The following is a 13,494-nucleotide window of genomic DNA, read 5'->3' as shown; positions in this document are numbered from 1 at the left end:
GTACCAAAAGCTATTCACTCAGGACCCCTTCAGTGAATATACTATGGAGGCTGGGGAGGAACTAATGCAGGCTATTGCTGAGGATAAGAGATCACGGTGGTGCAAACTAGTCGAGAATCTTGACATGAAACAAAACAGCAGATGTGAATGGAAATTACTGAAAAACTTAAGTGGGGACCCAACTGACCACCAGCAGAAGAACAACGGGGTAACAGCAAATCATATTGCTAGCCAACTTCTGAAGAATGGGAAAACTAAAGGGAAAAGAGAAAGGGAAAGAGTTATACCCCAAGAACAAAAAGATTACGGACTCCTCAAAGCTTCATTCACAGCAACCGAACTGGAAGACGCCATTCAGAGTATGAAACTGAATAAGGCCGCTGGAACTGATGACCTTAGAACGGAGCAGATAAAACAGTTTGGGCCCAAAGCTCGAAACTGGTTACTACAAATGATGAACACCTATATTAAAGAGCTGAATATTACAAAACTATGGCGGCAGGCGAGAGTGGTGGCTTTACTGAAACCTGGCAAGGAGATAAAGGACCCCAAAAGTTACAGACCAGAGTCACTTCTATGCCATCTCTATAAGATACTGGAACGGATTATTCTCAACTGGGTGGCAGAAACTATAGATGGAAAGCTCATAAAGTAACAAGCCGTTTCAGACCAGGAAGATCTTGTTGTGAGCAAATACTTAATCTGACGCAACATATAGAAGATGTGCTTGGAAAAAAATTAATAACTGGAGCAGCTTTCATAGATCTTACTGCTGCATACGACACGGTAAACCACAGAAAGCTATTGCGCAAATTATATCACCTCACAGGGACTGTAGGTTGACGATGGTTATTGGTAGTCTTCTGCAGAATCGAAGATTTTATGTCTCCGGAAATGGTAAGAACAGTAAATGGCGACTGCAGAAGAATGGCTTACCACAAGGAAGTGTACTTTCTCCCATCCTTTATAATGTGTATACTAATGACCAACCTATACCTCAAGATGCAAGACTGTTCGTATATGCTGATGACACAGCTGTGGTGGTCCAGGGGTCCAATTTTGATGCAACATCTGGAAATCTCTCTAGAGCGCTTGAAGAACTGGCTCAATACTAGACGCCAATCACCTCAAGCCAAACCCTGACAAAACCCAAGTATGTGCTTTTTATCTGCGCAATAGAGATGCTAGAGTTGAGCTCGACGTTACATGACAAGGTAAGAAGCTAAAGCACTGTCCAACACCTAAATACCTTGGGGTTGTACTTGACAGAACGCTTTCTTTCAAGCAGCATTGCCAAAACACCAAGGCTAAAGTCTGCTCCAGGAATAACATCATCCCCAGGCTGACAAACTACGAATGGGGAGCACAACCATCAGTACTGAGAACATCAGCACTTGCTCTGTCTGTTTCTGCAGCAGACTGTGCAGCGCCAGTATGGGAAGCTTCTGCACATGCTAAACAGGTTGATGTAAGTGTAAATGAGACAATGCGAATTGATACAGGCTGTCTCAGACCCACACCAACGGGTAACTTGTACCTACTTGCTGGAATTGCCCCATCCAAGATCAGAAGGTAGGTGGCAGCAGACGCTGAGAGAACAAAGAAAGAAACAGATTCTCGACACCCACTCAATGGGCACGTCACTCAGGCTCGGAGGCTTAAGTCTAGAAATAGCTTTATTGCAAGAACCAAGATCCTTGACGGTTCACAGGAAGATAATAGAGTCCGTAAATAGGAGAATGAACAAACCGCACTGCAGATAATACCAAAAGAGCAAATGGCACCTGGAAACAAACTTCCTTATACAGTGTGGAGAACACTAAATAGGCTGAGGGCTGGTGTACCCAGATGCAAAACTAATTTGTGCAAGTGGGGACTGCTGACTAACGATGACGACGTTCTTTGCGGATGCGGAGAGGTACAAGAGGAGACACATCTGTGGTCATGTGCCGACTACTGCCGGAGCCCTGCAGTTTTAGTGACCTGCTACAAGCCAACGACAAAGCCGTAGCGGTGGCTAACTATTGGAAAAATAAAATTTGATCTGGACATGGAAAAGTAAAGTAAAGTATTTGCTGCTAAGAGGTCAAGTGTCTTTTCACAACCGTTTACTACTCGCGTGAGCTCATGAACTAACTGCTCGAAATAATTTTCAGAGAATGCGTTTAGCACAATTTCAGATAATGCTTTGTGCTTACCTCCGGAATTCAACATGTATTTTCGACAACATATCGAGGGTAAATTAAAGTCACCGCCAACTATAATCGTATGGCTCGGGAATGTGTTTGAAACCAAACTCAAGTTTTCTTTGAACCTTTCAGCAACTGTATCATCTGAATTGGAAAGTCGGTAAAAGGATACAATTACTATTTTATTCCTGTTGCCAGCAATGACTTCTGCCCGTAATAATTCACAAGAACTATGTACCTCAACTTCGCGACAAGATAAACTACTTTTAACAGCAACAAACACTCCACCGCCAACCCTGTTTAGCCTATCCTTTTGGTACACCGTTAAGTTCTTCGCAAAAATTTCGGCTTAGCTTATCTCCGGGTTTAGCCAGCTTTCAGTGCCTACAGCTATTTGAGCATCAGTGCTTTCTATTAGCGCTTGGAGCTGTGGTACTTTCCCAACGCAGCTGCGACAATTTACAACTCTTATACTGATGGTTCCTGAATCTATGTTCTTCCTATGTTCGGCCTGCACCCTTTGTGACTGAAGCCCTTCTTGTGCTTTCCAGAGACCCTCTAACCTAAAAAACGGCCCAGTCCACGCCACAAAGCCCCTGCTACCCGTGTAGCCGACTCCTGCGTATAGTGAACACCTGGCCTATTCAGCGGAACGCGAAATCCAACTACCCTTTGGCGCAAGTAGAAGAATCTGCAGCCTACACGGTCGCAGAACCGCCTGAGCCTCTGATTCAGACCCTCCACTCGACTCTGTACCAAAAGTCTTCTATCGGTCCTGTCGACTATGCTGCAATTGGTAAACTCTGCTTTCATCGTGCAAACAAGACTGTCAGCCTTTACCACTTCTGTTAGCCGCTCGAAACCAAAGTTAACACATCATTGGTACCGACGTAGCCCACCACCTGCATTTGGCAGCACCCTGTGCTCTTCATGGGATCCGGAAGGATCCGTTCGACGTCTGAAATGACTCCACCCAGTATGCATACGGAGTGCACATTGGTTTTCTTTCTCTTCTTGGCAGCCATGTCCCTCAGGGGCCCCATGACGCGCCTAACGTTGGAGCTCCTAACTGTCAACAATCCCACCCTCTGTGATTGTCCGGATCTTGCAGGCTGAGAGGTTTCCTCTGAAAAACAGGACAGGCGGAGGCGTCTGGCTCAGCGACACTGTCAGCTACAGACAGCTCCTGGAACCTGTTTGTCAGACAAATCGGGGAGGCCTCACGTGCGGCCGCCTGGGAAGTCTTTCGCCACCTGCTACGCTCCGGGGCCACCTGTCACTCGACCACAGGTGAGGGGTCAACCTCAGTGCGAGCAGTAACTGGGCTGACCACCGGTGAGGACCAATAGGAGGACTTGGACGTGCTGGACGTCGGGTCGGACCCCCACGGCCGGCCCACAAAAGTGGTGCCCATCCACTGCAGCCTCAAGCTGTGTAACATAAGCCATCACAGCCTGGAGCTGAGAGCGGAGTGTCACCAAGTCGGCCCGCATCCGCACACGACAATCGCAGTCCCTGTCCATCTTGAAGACCGCGGAAAACTAAACTACGCAGATAAACGGCACGTACTGAGCAACTCTACTGTAGACCCTGACGAAAACGCGAGAACTGTGCCTAATAAATAGACTGGGATGCAGAGATTCAAAAACTCTCAGATGAAAATAAATAATTCGCCCCTGATTAGGAACTTGTAATATGTCACAAAATCGATTTACTTTCCGACGCAAACGAAAACGCGATAACTGTGGCTATTAGATATTACATTAACACGCAGAAACTCAAGAGACTAAACTATTAAAGCATACAGATGATATTATAAAATCCGTTCCTTTTTAGGAACTCATGAAAGTCACAAACTTGGTTACTTCCACACGCTTGTCAATTATCTGCAGGATACAGACATTAAATTAAATCAGCGAAGCTGTATTTAGTAATTGTGATACCGTTTCCAGGAACAAAACCACAGGAAATGTAGTAACATTGTATTAAGCATGGAATTACTTTGGTTTTGTTCCTCATCTAATAAAATATTGCAATGATGTATAGACTCATCAAAACATTTAGCCTAACTGCAATATGGCGTAATTTCTATGCTACGAAGCTAGAGGTCTCCATCCAGTTAGTATAGACATCAGTCTCACGCACACTGCCTTCTCCCCCCTTCATTCTCCTCTCCTTCTGTCTGAGACAGCTTCCTCCTTATGTTGTTGATGGAGCGCCAAGCGGTCTGTACGTCATAATGACATTACTTAGAGTCCGACATGTATTTAATACGTTGTTAACTTAAACTCATCACTGATATTCCCTATGGTTCAGATATTCAATGAATGTTAACGTTGTTAGCCATAATTTATAAACAGGAAACAAACGGTTACATTTGTATCATACGATGATCACTGTTTCAGTAAATACGTGGACAACAATTGGTACAAAAAATGACAGTTTCACGAAATATTTACATTGCAGCCGAAAGTGCATATCGTGTTACATCAAAAACCACTTTGAATACACCAACATTTAGCTTGGAGGCAGCGTGTTAGCATACAAACGTAGTTCGATTGAGTCCTTTCCGTAGACTGTGAATGAACAGGAAATTCAAGAAAATTATATCACAGTTTCCTAATGGAATGGTACACTACCGTTGCTGTACTCGTCATTCTCAGCTCGAGAAGTAGGGAAGGAACAAATCAATTTATTTTGTAACATAGTTCTGTCTTAGTTTTCGTTGATTTTATTGTTACGTTTTGGTCAGATTCGCTGATATTTTCTAAGAGGCTATTATTCCACGTTTTCTCCTTATTATTCATTGTCTTAGTAACTGATGAGATGGAATAATCAATTTTCAAATAGTAAACATTAACGGCAATAACAAACGCTATAAACTCAAACGCACACCATACAAACACAAATTAAAAGTTTACAGAAAGACACTAAAACAAAATTTCATGGGCTGCACACATGAAACTCCTTTATTTAATTGGAGCGCTAACGGTTCGACCTCCTTCTTCATCATCTATAGAATATCAAAGGACAGTTACGTTACAAACCAGCTAGTGCAGTCCAAGCAGACACGTATCTGGACAACTGCCATAGCCAAATAACTAGAGTTCTTCAGCTATCTGAAGCATGGAATCCACTTGGTGGATTTTAATATAATTATGTTATGCTCTACACTTTATAATAAACAAGAAGACTGAAATCGGTTGTGCTCCAGTGAAATAGAAGTGTTTAATACGCATAACCTGTGACTTTTCTCATCAAGTAAATTCATTATGGCTGTTAGCAAATGAGCAGTTTGTTCCACAAAATTTCGGGAGAACTGCCGGATGTTTGTAACTTCCTGCCACAATATGTCGGCACAGAGTCAATCTCACAATTGAGCAATTTAATTGATTTGGAATTGTGATCATAGTGTTCAGTGGTTTATGTTTTTAAAGTGTTTCTAAATTGTTATATGTGCCTGTACGGATGAAAGATGTTTTGAGTTTCACTGTGTCTAGTAAAGCACTGACTACAACAATCATTCAGTCAGTTTCGGCCGTAATGCATCTTTCTGCTGTCACGTAACATAATACACGGGCTTAGCTGTTCTATTAACTTTAAGAGCGTTTCATTAAACAACACATACGGAAGTAGTGACGACGGTTCACTGTAGGTTGAACTGAGTACGCGAATACGTTAGGAAAATAGCTTATTACAGACATAGGCGTCAATATATAAGCACATTCCACGAACTGTTATTAACTGTAAGGTTTTATTTAAAGAACACTGCCGCTACAATGTTTCATATGCTGAAACTTGGCAGTGACGTAATAGGCATGGAAATAAATAAATAAATAGAGGAGCGAAAATGAGCATCTTTTGGTAAGTTGAAAAGGGTTTTCAGAACAGGCGTTCCAGTTCGCAATATGATTTACCAATTCTGACTTTTGACGTGAAAACCCCCGAAAAAATGGCACATATTAGAGCACCAGCGGCAATGTCTTGGTGCAATGGAATCCACAGAAAGTTCACAGTAATTCCACATAGTTACATGTGAACCATATTCTGCATTATATTCGTAAATGGAAGTTGTCGTCTGTTGTGACCGCGAGTTGAGTGGTCGCAAGTCTGCTGGCTAGTCTACCCTCTGTCCATGCATGTTACACGGGGCAGCCTAACCACCAGGCGGAGCAAGCCCGCTGTTATTCGAACAATTGACAGCAGAAGTTTCCAGTATAACAGTAACAACGTTGCACGTCAGCAGTCACGTGAAACAATTAGTCTGCAGTTTCATATCACTGAGCAACCAGAATATAAGCCGCCTTGCAATATAAGCCGCCTTACGCAGCTTAACGAGCAGCGCAGCTGAGGTCAGCGTTTCCATCGCACCTTCGACCTGTTCGCTGAAGCAATCGCCACGCACGCCGACGACGAGTCCGACAAGAAACCACCAACCCAGTGACATCGCAAGGTCTCGTTATGGAACGCTGGAAGAAACTAGTCGTATTCATCGATTTAGAACTTAATCTCTGAACAGGGCATTGGCAAAGGCTAGGAATATTTATACAATGATCACGTGAATGTTGAGTATTTGTGTTACGCGCTGGACATAGACATTTACAGATATTTCAGCAGTTATTATGTATTTGTTGGGAGCAGAGCCCCTCTTCGCACTGTAGCGGGTAGGGGTTGAGTGACACTAGATATGGAGCGTCAGTGACAGACAGGAGCAAAGGTCATCATTTTGTCAGGGATGGCGGAAAGGAAAGCGACATTTTGTGGGCAGTGGAGTGGGCTCTTTCCTTGGCTCAGTGGGTGAGGTGGGAGTGAAATATTGGTGCTTCCACTAACAGTCATTTATTTAGACAGAAGACCCTTTAACAAACCGAGTAATACAATGTGTTTCAACTCGCTCAGTTCCTCGCGGCTGCCGAGCGGCCGAGTCGTAGCGTGCAGATTCCGGGGAAAGGCGACGCGGCGACGGCTGGTGTTCCAGCGGCGATCCGGCGGCGTATTCTTCCATTCACAGCCGTACCCGTGACTCTTAACAAGTGGATACGGCGTGGCTCGAAGTGCTTCGTCCCGGAATCGAACCAGCAACTCTCCGGCGTCTTCTGCAGGAGTTCATCGACCTGTAGGTTCACAGGTGGCCCATTTAGTGAGGCCGCAGTCCCTTCTTCCTCACCAGTCACCTGGGTATGTACCACACGAACTTCTTGCTGGTAACATCTGGGGTAGCATCTTCTGTGTTGACCTATTGGCGCGGTACTGACATCTTCTTCTGGCGAGCTGCGTAGCGGCTAAGTCGCTGTAGTGAAATATGACGTTCACTGAATAACCATGGGTCCGTCCGTCCACGCGAAGTTTCTTCGTGTCTCCATTCTCCCCTAGAAGGACCTTTTCAAGGACCACCTCACGCCCATTTGTCGGAGGTGTTTATTCGATGTTTTTTTCCAATGTCGCAAAGTTTCTAGAGCGGCGACTCTTCGGTCGTTGATCTATGCAACTCACGTTGGGCCGAAACGCAACGAATGTCGAACACGTGCCGGCTTTCCATTGTTTTGTCTCTATGCTGGTGCGGTCAGGTATTTCCCTGTCGTCCCCGCCCACATCGCCAGATACGTCACGCACGTGAGTTCAGTAAGTTGACAGTTCATGGAGCATTGACCGCTGATATGCGAACAGTGCTGGTCGTTGTTCTCCTTGTAAGCATTGCCCGTCTGCTCGGCCATTGATCTGTCGAAGTGTTGACTGCTGCAGCTCAAACTCCGGTGGTCATCGGCCAACTCACGTTGCGCAGAACGTGACCAATGTCGATACTCATGCCGGCTTTCCTTTTTCGACTGCTGCCGCTTCCGAATATTGTGGCTTAACGTTCACATAATCTACAACCATAAATAACACATAATTGTTGTACATAATTATTATACACCCTACAGCAGAGACATATGAGCAGCACCTCCTTGTCTGTCCTCATCGTACAAAAGTCTAATTAGCCACATCGATTGGCAATGAAGTGAAGCTACAGCATCGTTCCCCTTTTTGCTGGTGGTTTGAGAGCTGATGGTGTTCTTTATGAACCAGATGTGATAGTCTGTTCGAGGAAGAGAAGGCACCCTGACGGGAAGTGGCCTAACTCGAATGCGTGGAGGAGTATAAAGGGTTGAGAGGACCCCATGTCCTCACATAAAATGATTTTTGGGTCCCGCTACTTATTACCTTCAAGTCTAAAAGACTGTGCCAACACTAAGAGAAGTTCCGCTACTACCATCAAAAACGGCTGGTGTGAGGCAAGTGTGGTGTGCAGCCGTTGTGAAATTTAAGCAATCACGATGGACGTTTGTGCTGCCATCCTATTTTGCTCATTCATTGGACGCATAGACTCTTTGTGAAGTAATTTTATAAAACTTGTAGTATGTAGAAAATATTTGCGTGATGCTCGTATCTGTCGTGCCTTGAACAATTAATCAATAAAAAGCAGTGGTTTCGCATTCGGATCTAACTGTCCGCTTTCACCATTTCATTTTCAAGATTTCTGGAAACTTAAAAACAAATGGGTTTGCTATCCGGCTGTTGTTAAACACAGGTGACACAAAAATAAATAAAAAATACCATATTTAGCTTACATCCGTTCGATAATGTCATATGAAATCAATTTCTGAGGCGACCCATTGCGTCAGACTAAAGTTTCCTGAGTCCACAACGAGCGGAACACGAATTATTTGTGGTGTGAACTCAAGACTATCCCGCAGCGGCCTGTTTAGGGAACTAGTGACACTAACCACTGTGTTCGAATATATTTATCGTTAACTAAACACTGTTTTAGCCTTGTTTCACAATTTATTATTGATGTTATTGGGAATCAGTAATGTACTTGAAAATGGGCTTGTAACCCGAAACCTAGGTCGTGCAATAACACTAACAATAAATTGTGAAACAAGGCTACAAACAGTGCTTCTTTGGTTAATTTACAATAATTTCACCAAGAACCCACATTTAATTAAAATATTTATCCTTAGCTAAATTTGTCAAAAGTGATATATCTCTTTTTGAAACCCACAGCTCACTTCGTGCAATCATACTAGTAATAAAAATAACCTTCAAAATGATTTAAAGTCACTTACTTTGGTCGAGAAAGGTGTCAGTCATTCACAAACACTAATTTTCAGTGATTCGCTAGCAGCCATAAAAAGGTTTACTGCCACTAAATTTCAGAACAAGAGGATCCTAACAGATGTATTGGTGGCTAACCCCTCCTACACCATTGACGAAAGTCTTAGAACAACTGGCTGGCGTTTTCATCATTTATTAATCCTGTTAAGTACTGCGAGTGTTACGTAAAACCCGACTTCCGCAAATGTTCAGTGCAGTAATGTGGTGACTGTAAATAAAAAAGTAAAAAGAAGCAGTCGAGATTGAAAGTTCGCTGTGTGTCTAATGTTGGTAACTGTTTTCGGTCATTACCAGAGGATCCAGTGCCCGAAAGTTGCTCTGTGACAGTAAAAAGTACTTCTCACAAACTGAGCAGTTCTGCTGTTTTGTGTTTCCAGATTAAGTGCGGACGCTGAGTTCCCTCATGGTGTCAAAAATTCTCGATGTAATAAGGCCTGAAAAGTAATTTTCTGTTTGATGATGCGTGTCTACACTAGACCAATAATTATCATATCGACCCATTGCATTGTACATTTTCATGTTTTGGACAAAACTGTTAATACAAGTTAAAAAAATGTTTGTGACGTTTCGATTTATTCCACAGCTACGCGAATCGTCTCATACGCGATCTGTGAAAGGAAGGACAGTATAACTCTTCTTCTAAATGTGTAGTACGTAATCTTGTTTTATGACGTGTTCTACTTTTTCACGAGCTTCTCACTATGGATTCATAAAGCAAAAAATGTATCTAAAAGGATCTAAACTTTAGATTGCTGCGTAGTGAATGGGACCTTATGCGCTATTTCATCAAAGTAATTCAGACGCCTATTAGTGAACATTACTATAGGGTGTGTCCGCACTCCTCCGATAAGGAAACTTTCAGAGATGTTAAAAGCGGTGGCTCGTTTTATTTTACAGGTTACTATCCCTCTGTGTAGGGGCTGTAATTTTTGATATTCCTTTCTTTTAAACCAGCGAAGTAAAACAGAGGCCACTACTTCCACCACATCAAGTGGATTTAGTGCTCACGTACTCACACTGAGCCGTGAACACTTCCCAGTTTATCAATGGGGGATAATTGAAAATTATTATTACTATTATCGGTGCCATGCGTGCAATGGTCGTGCAAGGCGCGCGATATTGAATCTTGATCCTATCATTAATGGCGCGAGACCTGTACGACCTTGTAGCAACCGTTGTAGTTCTTCATTATTCTACTGTGACACTAAGGATGGTTCACGCAATGAAAGGGATAATGTACAGATTAAAGGACTCATTTATTTAACAGTTGAATACTGAACAATTATACAATCAAATGGGGGCGGGGGGAAGAAAGAATTGAGTTCAGCAGCTTGCCCCAATGCTCGTTCATAATAAGCCACGATAGCAGGAGACAAGGAATTCTAGGGACGATCGCCGTATTATCACATGGGGTCCAATTTACTAAAGGAAGGGGTTGCAGGCATGCAACGACCACCACCATGAATCAGCCAAAGACTAAGAAAGATGCTACTGTGGGTGAATCGCTAGGTAGCCTCCTGTACTAAAGGAATACAACCAACAAGACGCGAAACCATTGATATAACTTTGGCTCGCGGTCCGACTACGTTAACGAAACATGAAGGGGCGCCAGACACTCACCACGTGGCGTAGGACAAAGGGAACAAGTTTTCAAGCTAGGAAGACGTAAGTTCTGAGTCGAATTTTACACAGCAGAACTGAAAGAGCTACTGTCGGACGAAGTGGGAAAGTGAGCATGAATGTATGTACTTTAGTGCCGTACTGCAGCTTCTGTGACTAACCAACACGTCTCGCACATTATGCCCGACGGTATAAGGAAAACCCTACAGTCTTATAACACGGAAAACATTGCATAAACCGTAATTCAAGGAGCACACATCAGTACAATGACCTATAAGGTTCCCTCTGGGCCGCAGGGCGCGAAACTACAGTACACGTCGGAGCTCATGCTTACCGAACTTCATTTCCTGGAAGCAGCACCTCCGGCCTCCGGCACGGTCACACTAGAACTGTCTACTGCCCCTTTGTCCACTATCCATCCGTGGAGGGCGGTTGGCGCACGCCCGCGAAAAACGGGCGCGCACCTGAACTGGCCAATCATAGGGCCGGAATTTCACAGGGAGGCGACCTCGCGACGTTAAAGTTGAGAAGAAATATCAGTTACAAGGTTGGTAAGGCAGGTTGGGGGACTGAGAGCAGGAGGAACTTTGGCCATTACTGAACTTTCAAACGTCACCACGTGCTACCCTGGCGATCGGAAAAAGGATAGGAAACAGGGGATCATCATGGCTGCTAGGAAGACTGCTGCCCTCGCTCATAAATAAATTCCTGGCGCCAAGCTCCTCTCACAGATCAGTGTGAGACAAGCTGTAAAAATCGTCAAATAAATCAGGCAACCCATAGAAATTATTAATATTACCCGAATTATTAGTTTACCGAATGCCAGAATGAGTGGATTAGAAATATGAAATGCGAGCACTGAATGGTGAATGAAGTGCACGTCTTTCAACGTGTCTGAATGTCTGTGGAAGAAAGGCAGACCATCCTTTCTGAAGACCGGAAACCAGAGAAGGAACGCTGGGGTCTGGAGCGAAGTCGATATTCTAACTCTTCCCAAAGGTGCTCTATTGGGTTCACGTCGGGACTTTCGGCAGAAAGACGAGTTCAGGAATGTTATTGTCTACAAGCCACAGCTCACAAATGCTACTTTATGAAAGGATGCACTGCCAAGCAGTTTGCATATGCTATGAAGATACAGTTATCATTCCCAAATTTCCCCTTTTATACGCAGTACCGAACGCTGTAAAAGAAGTCCATATCGTGCCCCATTCAGCTTTTCCTCAAGTGCAATGAGGGTATCATGCCCTAATCACGAAACGCATCGCTATACCGTAGGAGAAAAATGGTTCAAATGGCTCTGAGCACTATGCGACTTAACTTCTGAGGTCATCAGTCGCCTAGAACTTAGAACTAATTAAACCTAACTAACCTAAGGACATCACACACATCCATTCCCGAGGCAGAATTCGAACCTGCGACCGTAGCGGTCGCTCGGCTCCAGACTGTAGCGCCCAGAACCGCACGGCCACTCCGGCCGGCTACCCGTAGGAGCACCTTCTCTGTACTTCACTATTGGTACTACACATGATGGCAGATAGTGTTCTCCAGACGTTCACCGAACCTAGAGCCTCTGTCAGATTCTGGCGAGGTAGACTGTGATTCGTCTGATCCACTGCTCAGGGCGTCGCTCCTTACACCACCTAAAGCGCAGCTTCACGCTGGCGACAGAAATGTTTGACATATGAGGGGCTACTCGAACATTGTACTCAATTTTTAGATCCATGCGGACAGTTATTGTCTGCTGTCACTGATGGTAACCTTGGGAACTCACGCGTGACTCCTTCTGGTGATTTCATGCGAATTTCTACAACTGTTCTCCACTATGGCCGACGGTTCCCGTCCGCCAGTACATGAGACCTGATCTTGGTTTAGCTGTGGTCGTTCCTTCGCGTTTCTATTTCACAGTTACATCGCCAACAGTCGACTTGGGCATCGCTAGAAGGTTTGAAATGTCCCTGATGGAGTTGGCACTCAGCTGACATCCAATGACGTTCGAAGTCACTTATGTCCCCTGACCGAGTCTCTTGCTGTTACTCCTTCTCTACTGACAAAACAACAATCTGAGCCTCCTTTCTTAGTGGAGAGTCTTCCTCTCATGGGATCCAATGGTCATCTCCGCATTACATGGGTGTCATGGATACCTTTGCTGAGACAGTGTAAATTCTGAAGAAAGGAACCTTATACCACGTGCTACTTTACATTGCTGAGGTTTCATTCCACTTCTCCTTAAGTACAGTAACCTTTTTTTTACTACACATTCTTCTTCCTCAATATTCTCACTATGGGTTCATACATCAAGAAATGTATTTACTCTAATCTAATCTAATCTTTAGGCAAATTAACAGGCAATGAACGGGACCTTTTTGAGTGTTGACGCAGTCATGGGTGTAGCTGAATTCGAGTTGTATTGTGCTGGTGTAAGCTGCCAACAGCACACCGGTTGGCAAAGATGTAGCAAGAAGACCGATAGTAGGCGCTGGATCAAGCGCGCCTATCAGGACAGAGGCCAAAGACAGATTAGCAAGCAACA

At 44.2% G+C, this 13,494-nt stretch overlaps 1 protein-coding gene across 1 annotated transcript in view; it reads left to right on the top strand.

Annotated features, from left to right (window-relative positions):
• LOC126458197 (fl(2)d-associated complex component) overlaps window positions 1–13,494 on the top strand; it is a 583,107-nt gene that overhangs the window by 353,536 nt on the left and 216,077 nt on the right. The window lies entirely within an intron of this gene.

This window comes from Schistocerca serialis, chromosome 2 (assembly GCF_023864345.2).
Source record: "Schistocerca serialis cubense isolate TAMUIC-IGC-003099 chromosome 2, iqSchSeri2.2, whole genome shotgun sequence".
NCBI classification, from domain to species: domain Eukaryota; kingdom Metazoa; phylum Arthropoda; class Insecta; order Orthoptera; family Acrididae; genus Schistocerca; species Schistocerca serialis.
The sequence above is the reverse complement of the archived record's forward strand: the minus strand, read 5'-3'. Positions and strand labels throughout refer to the sequence as shown.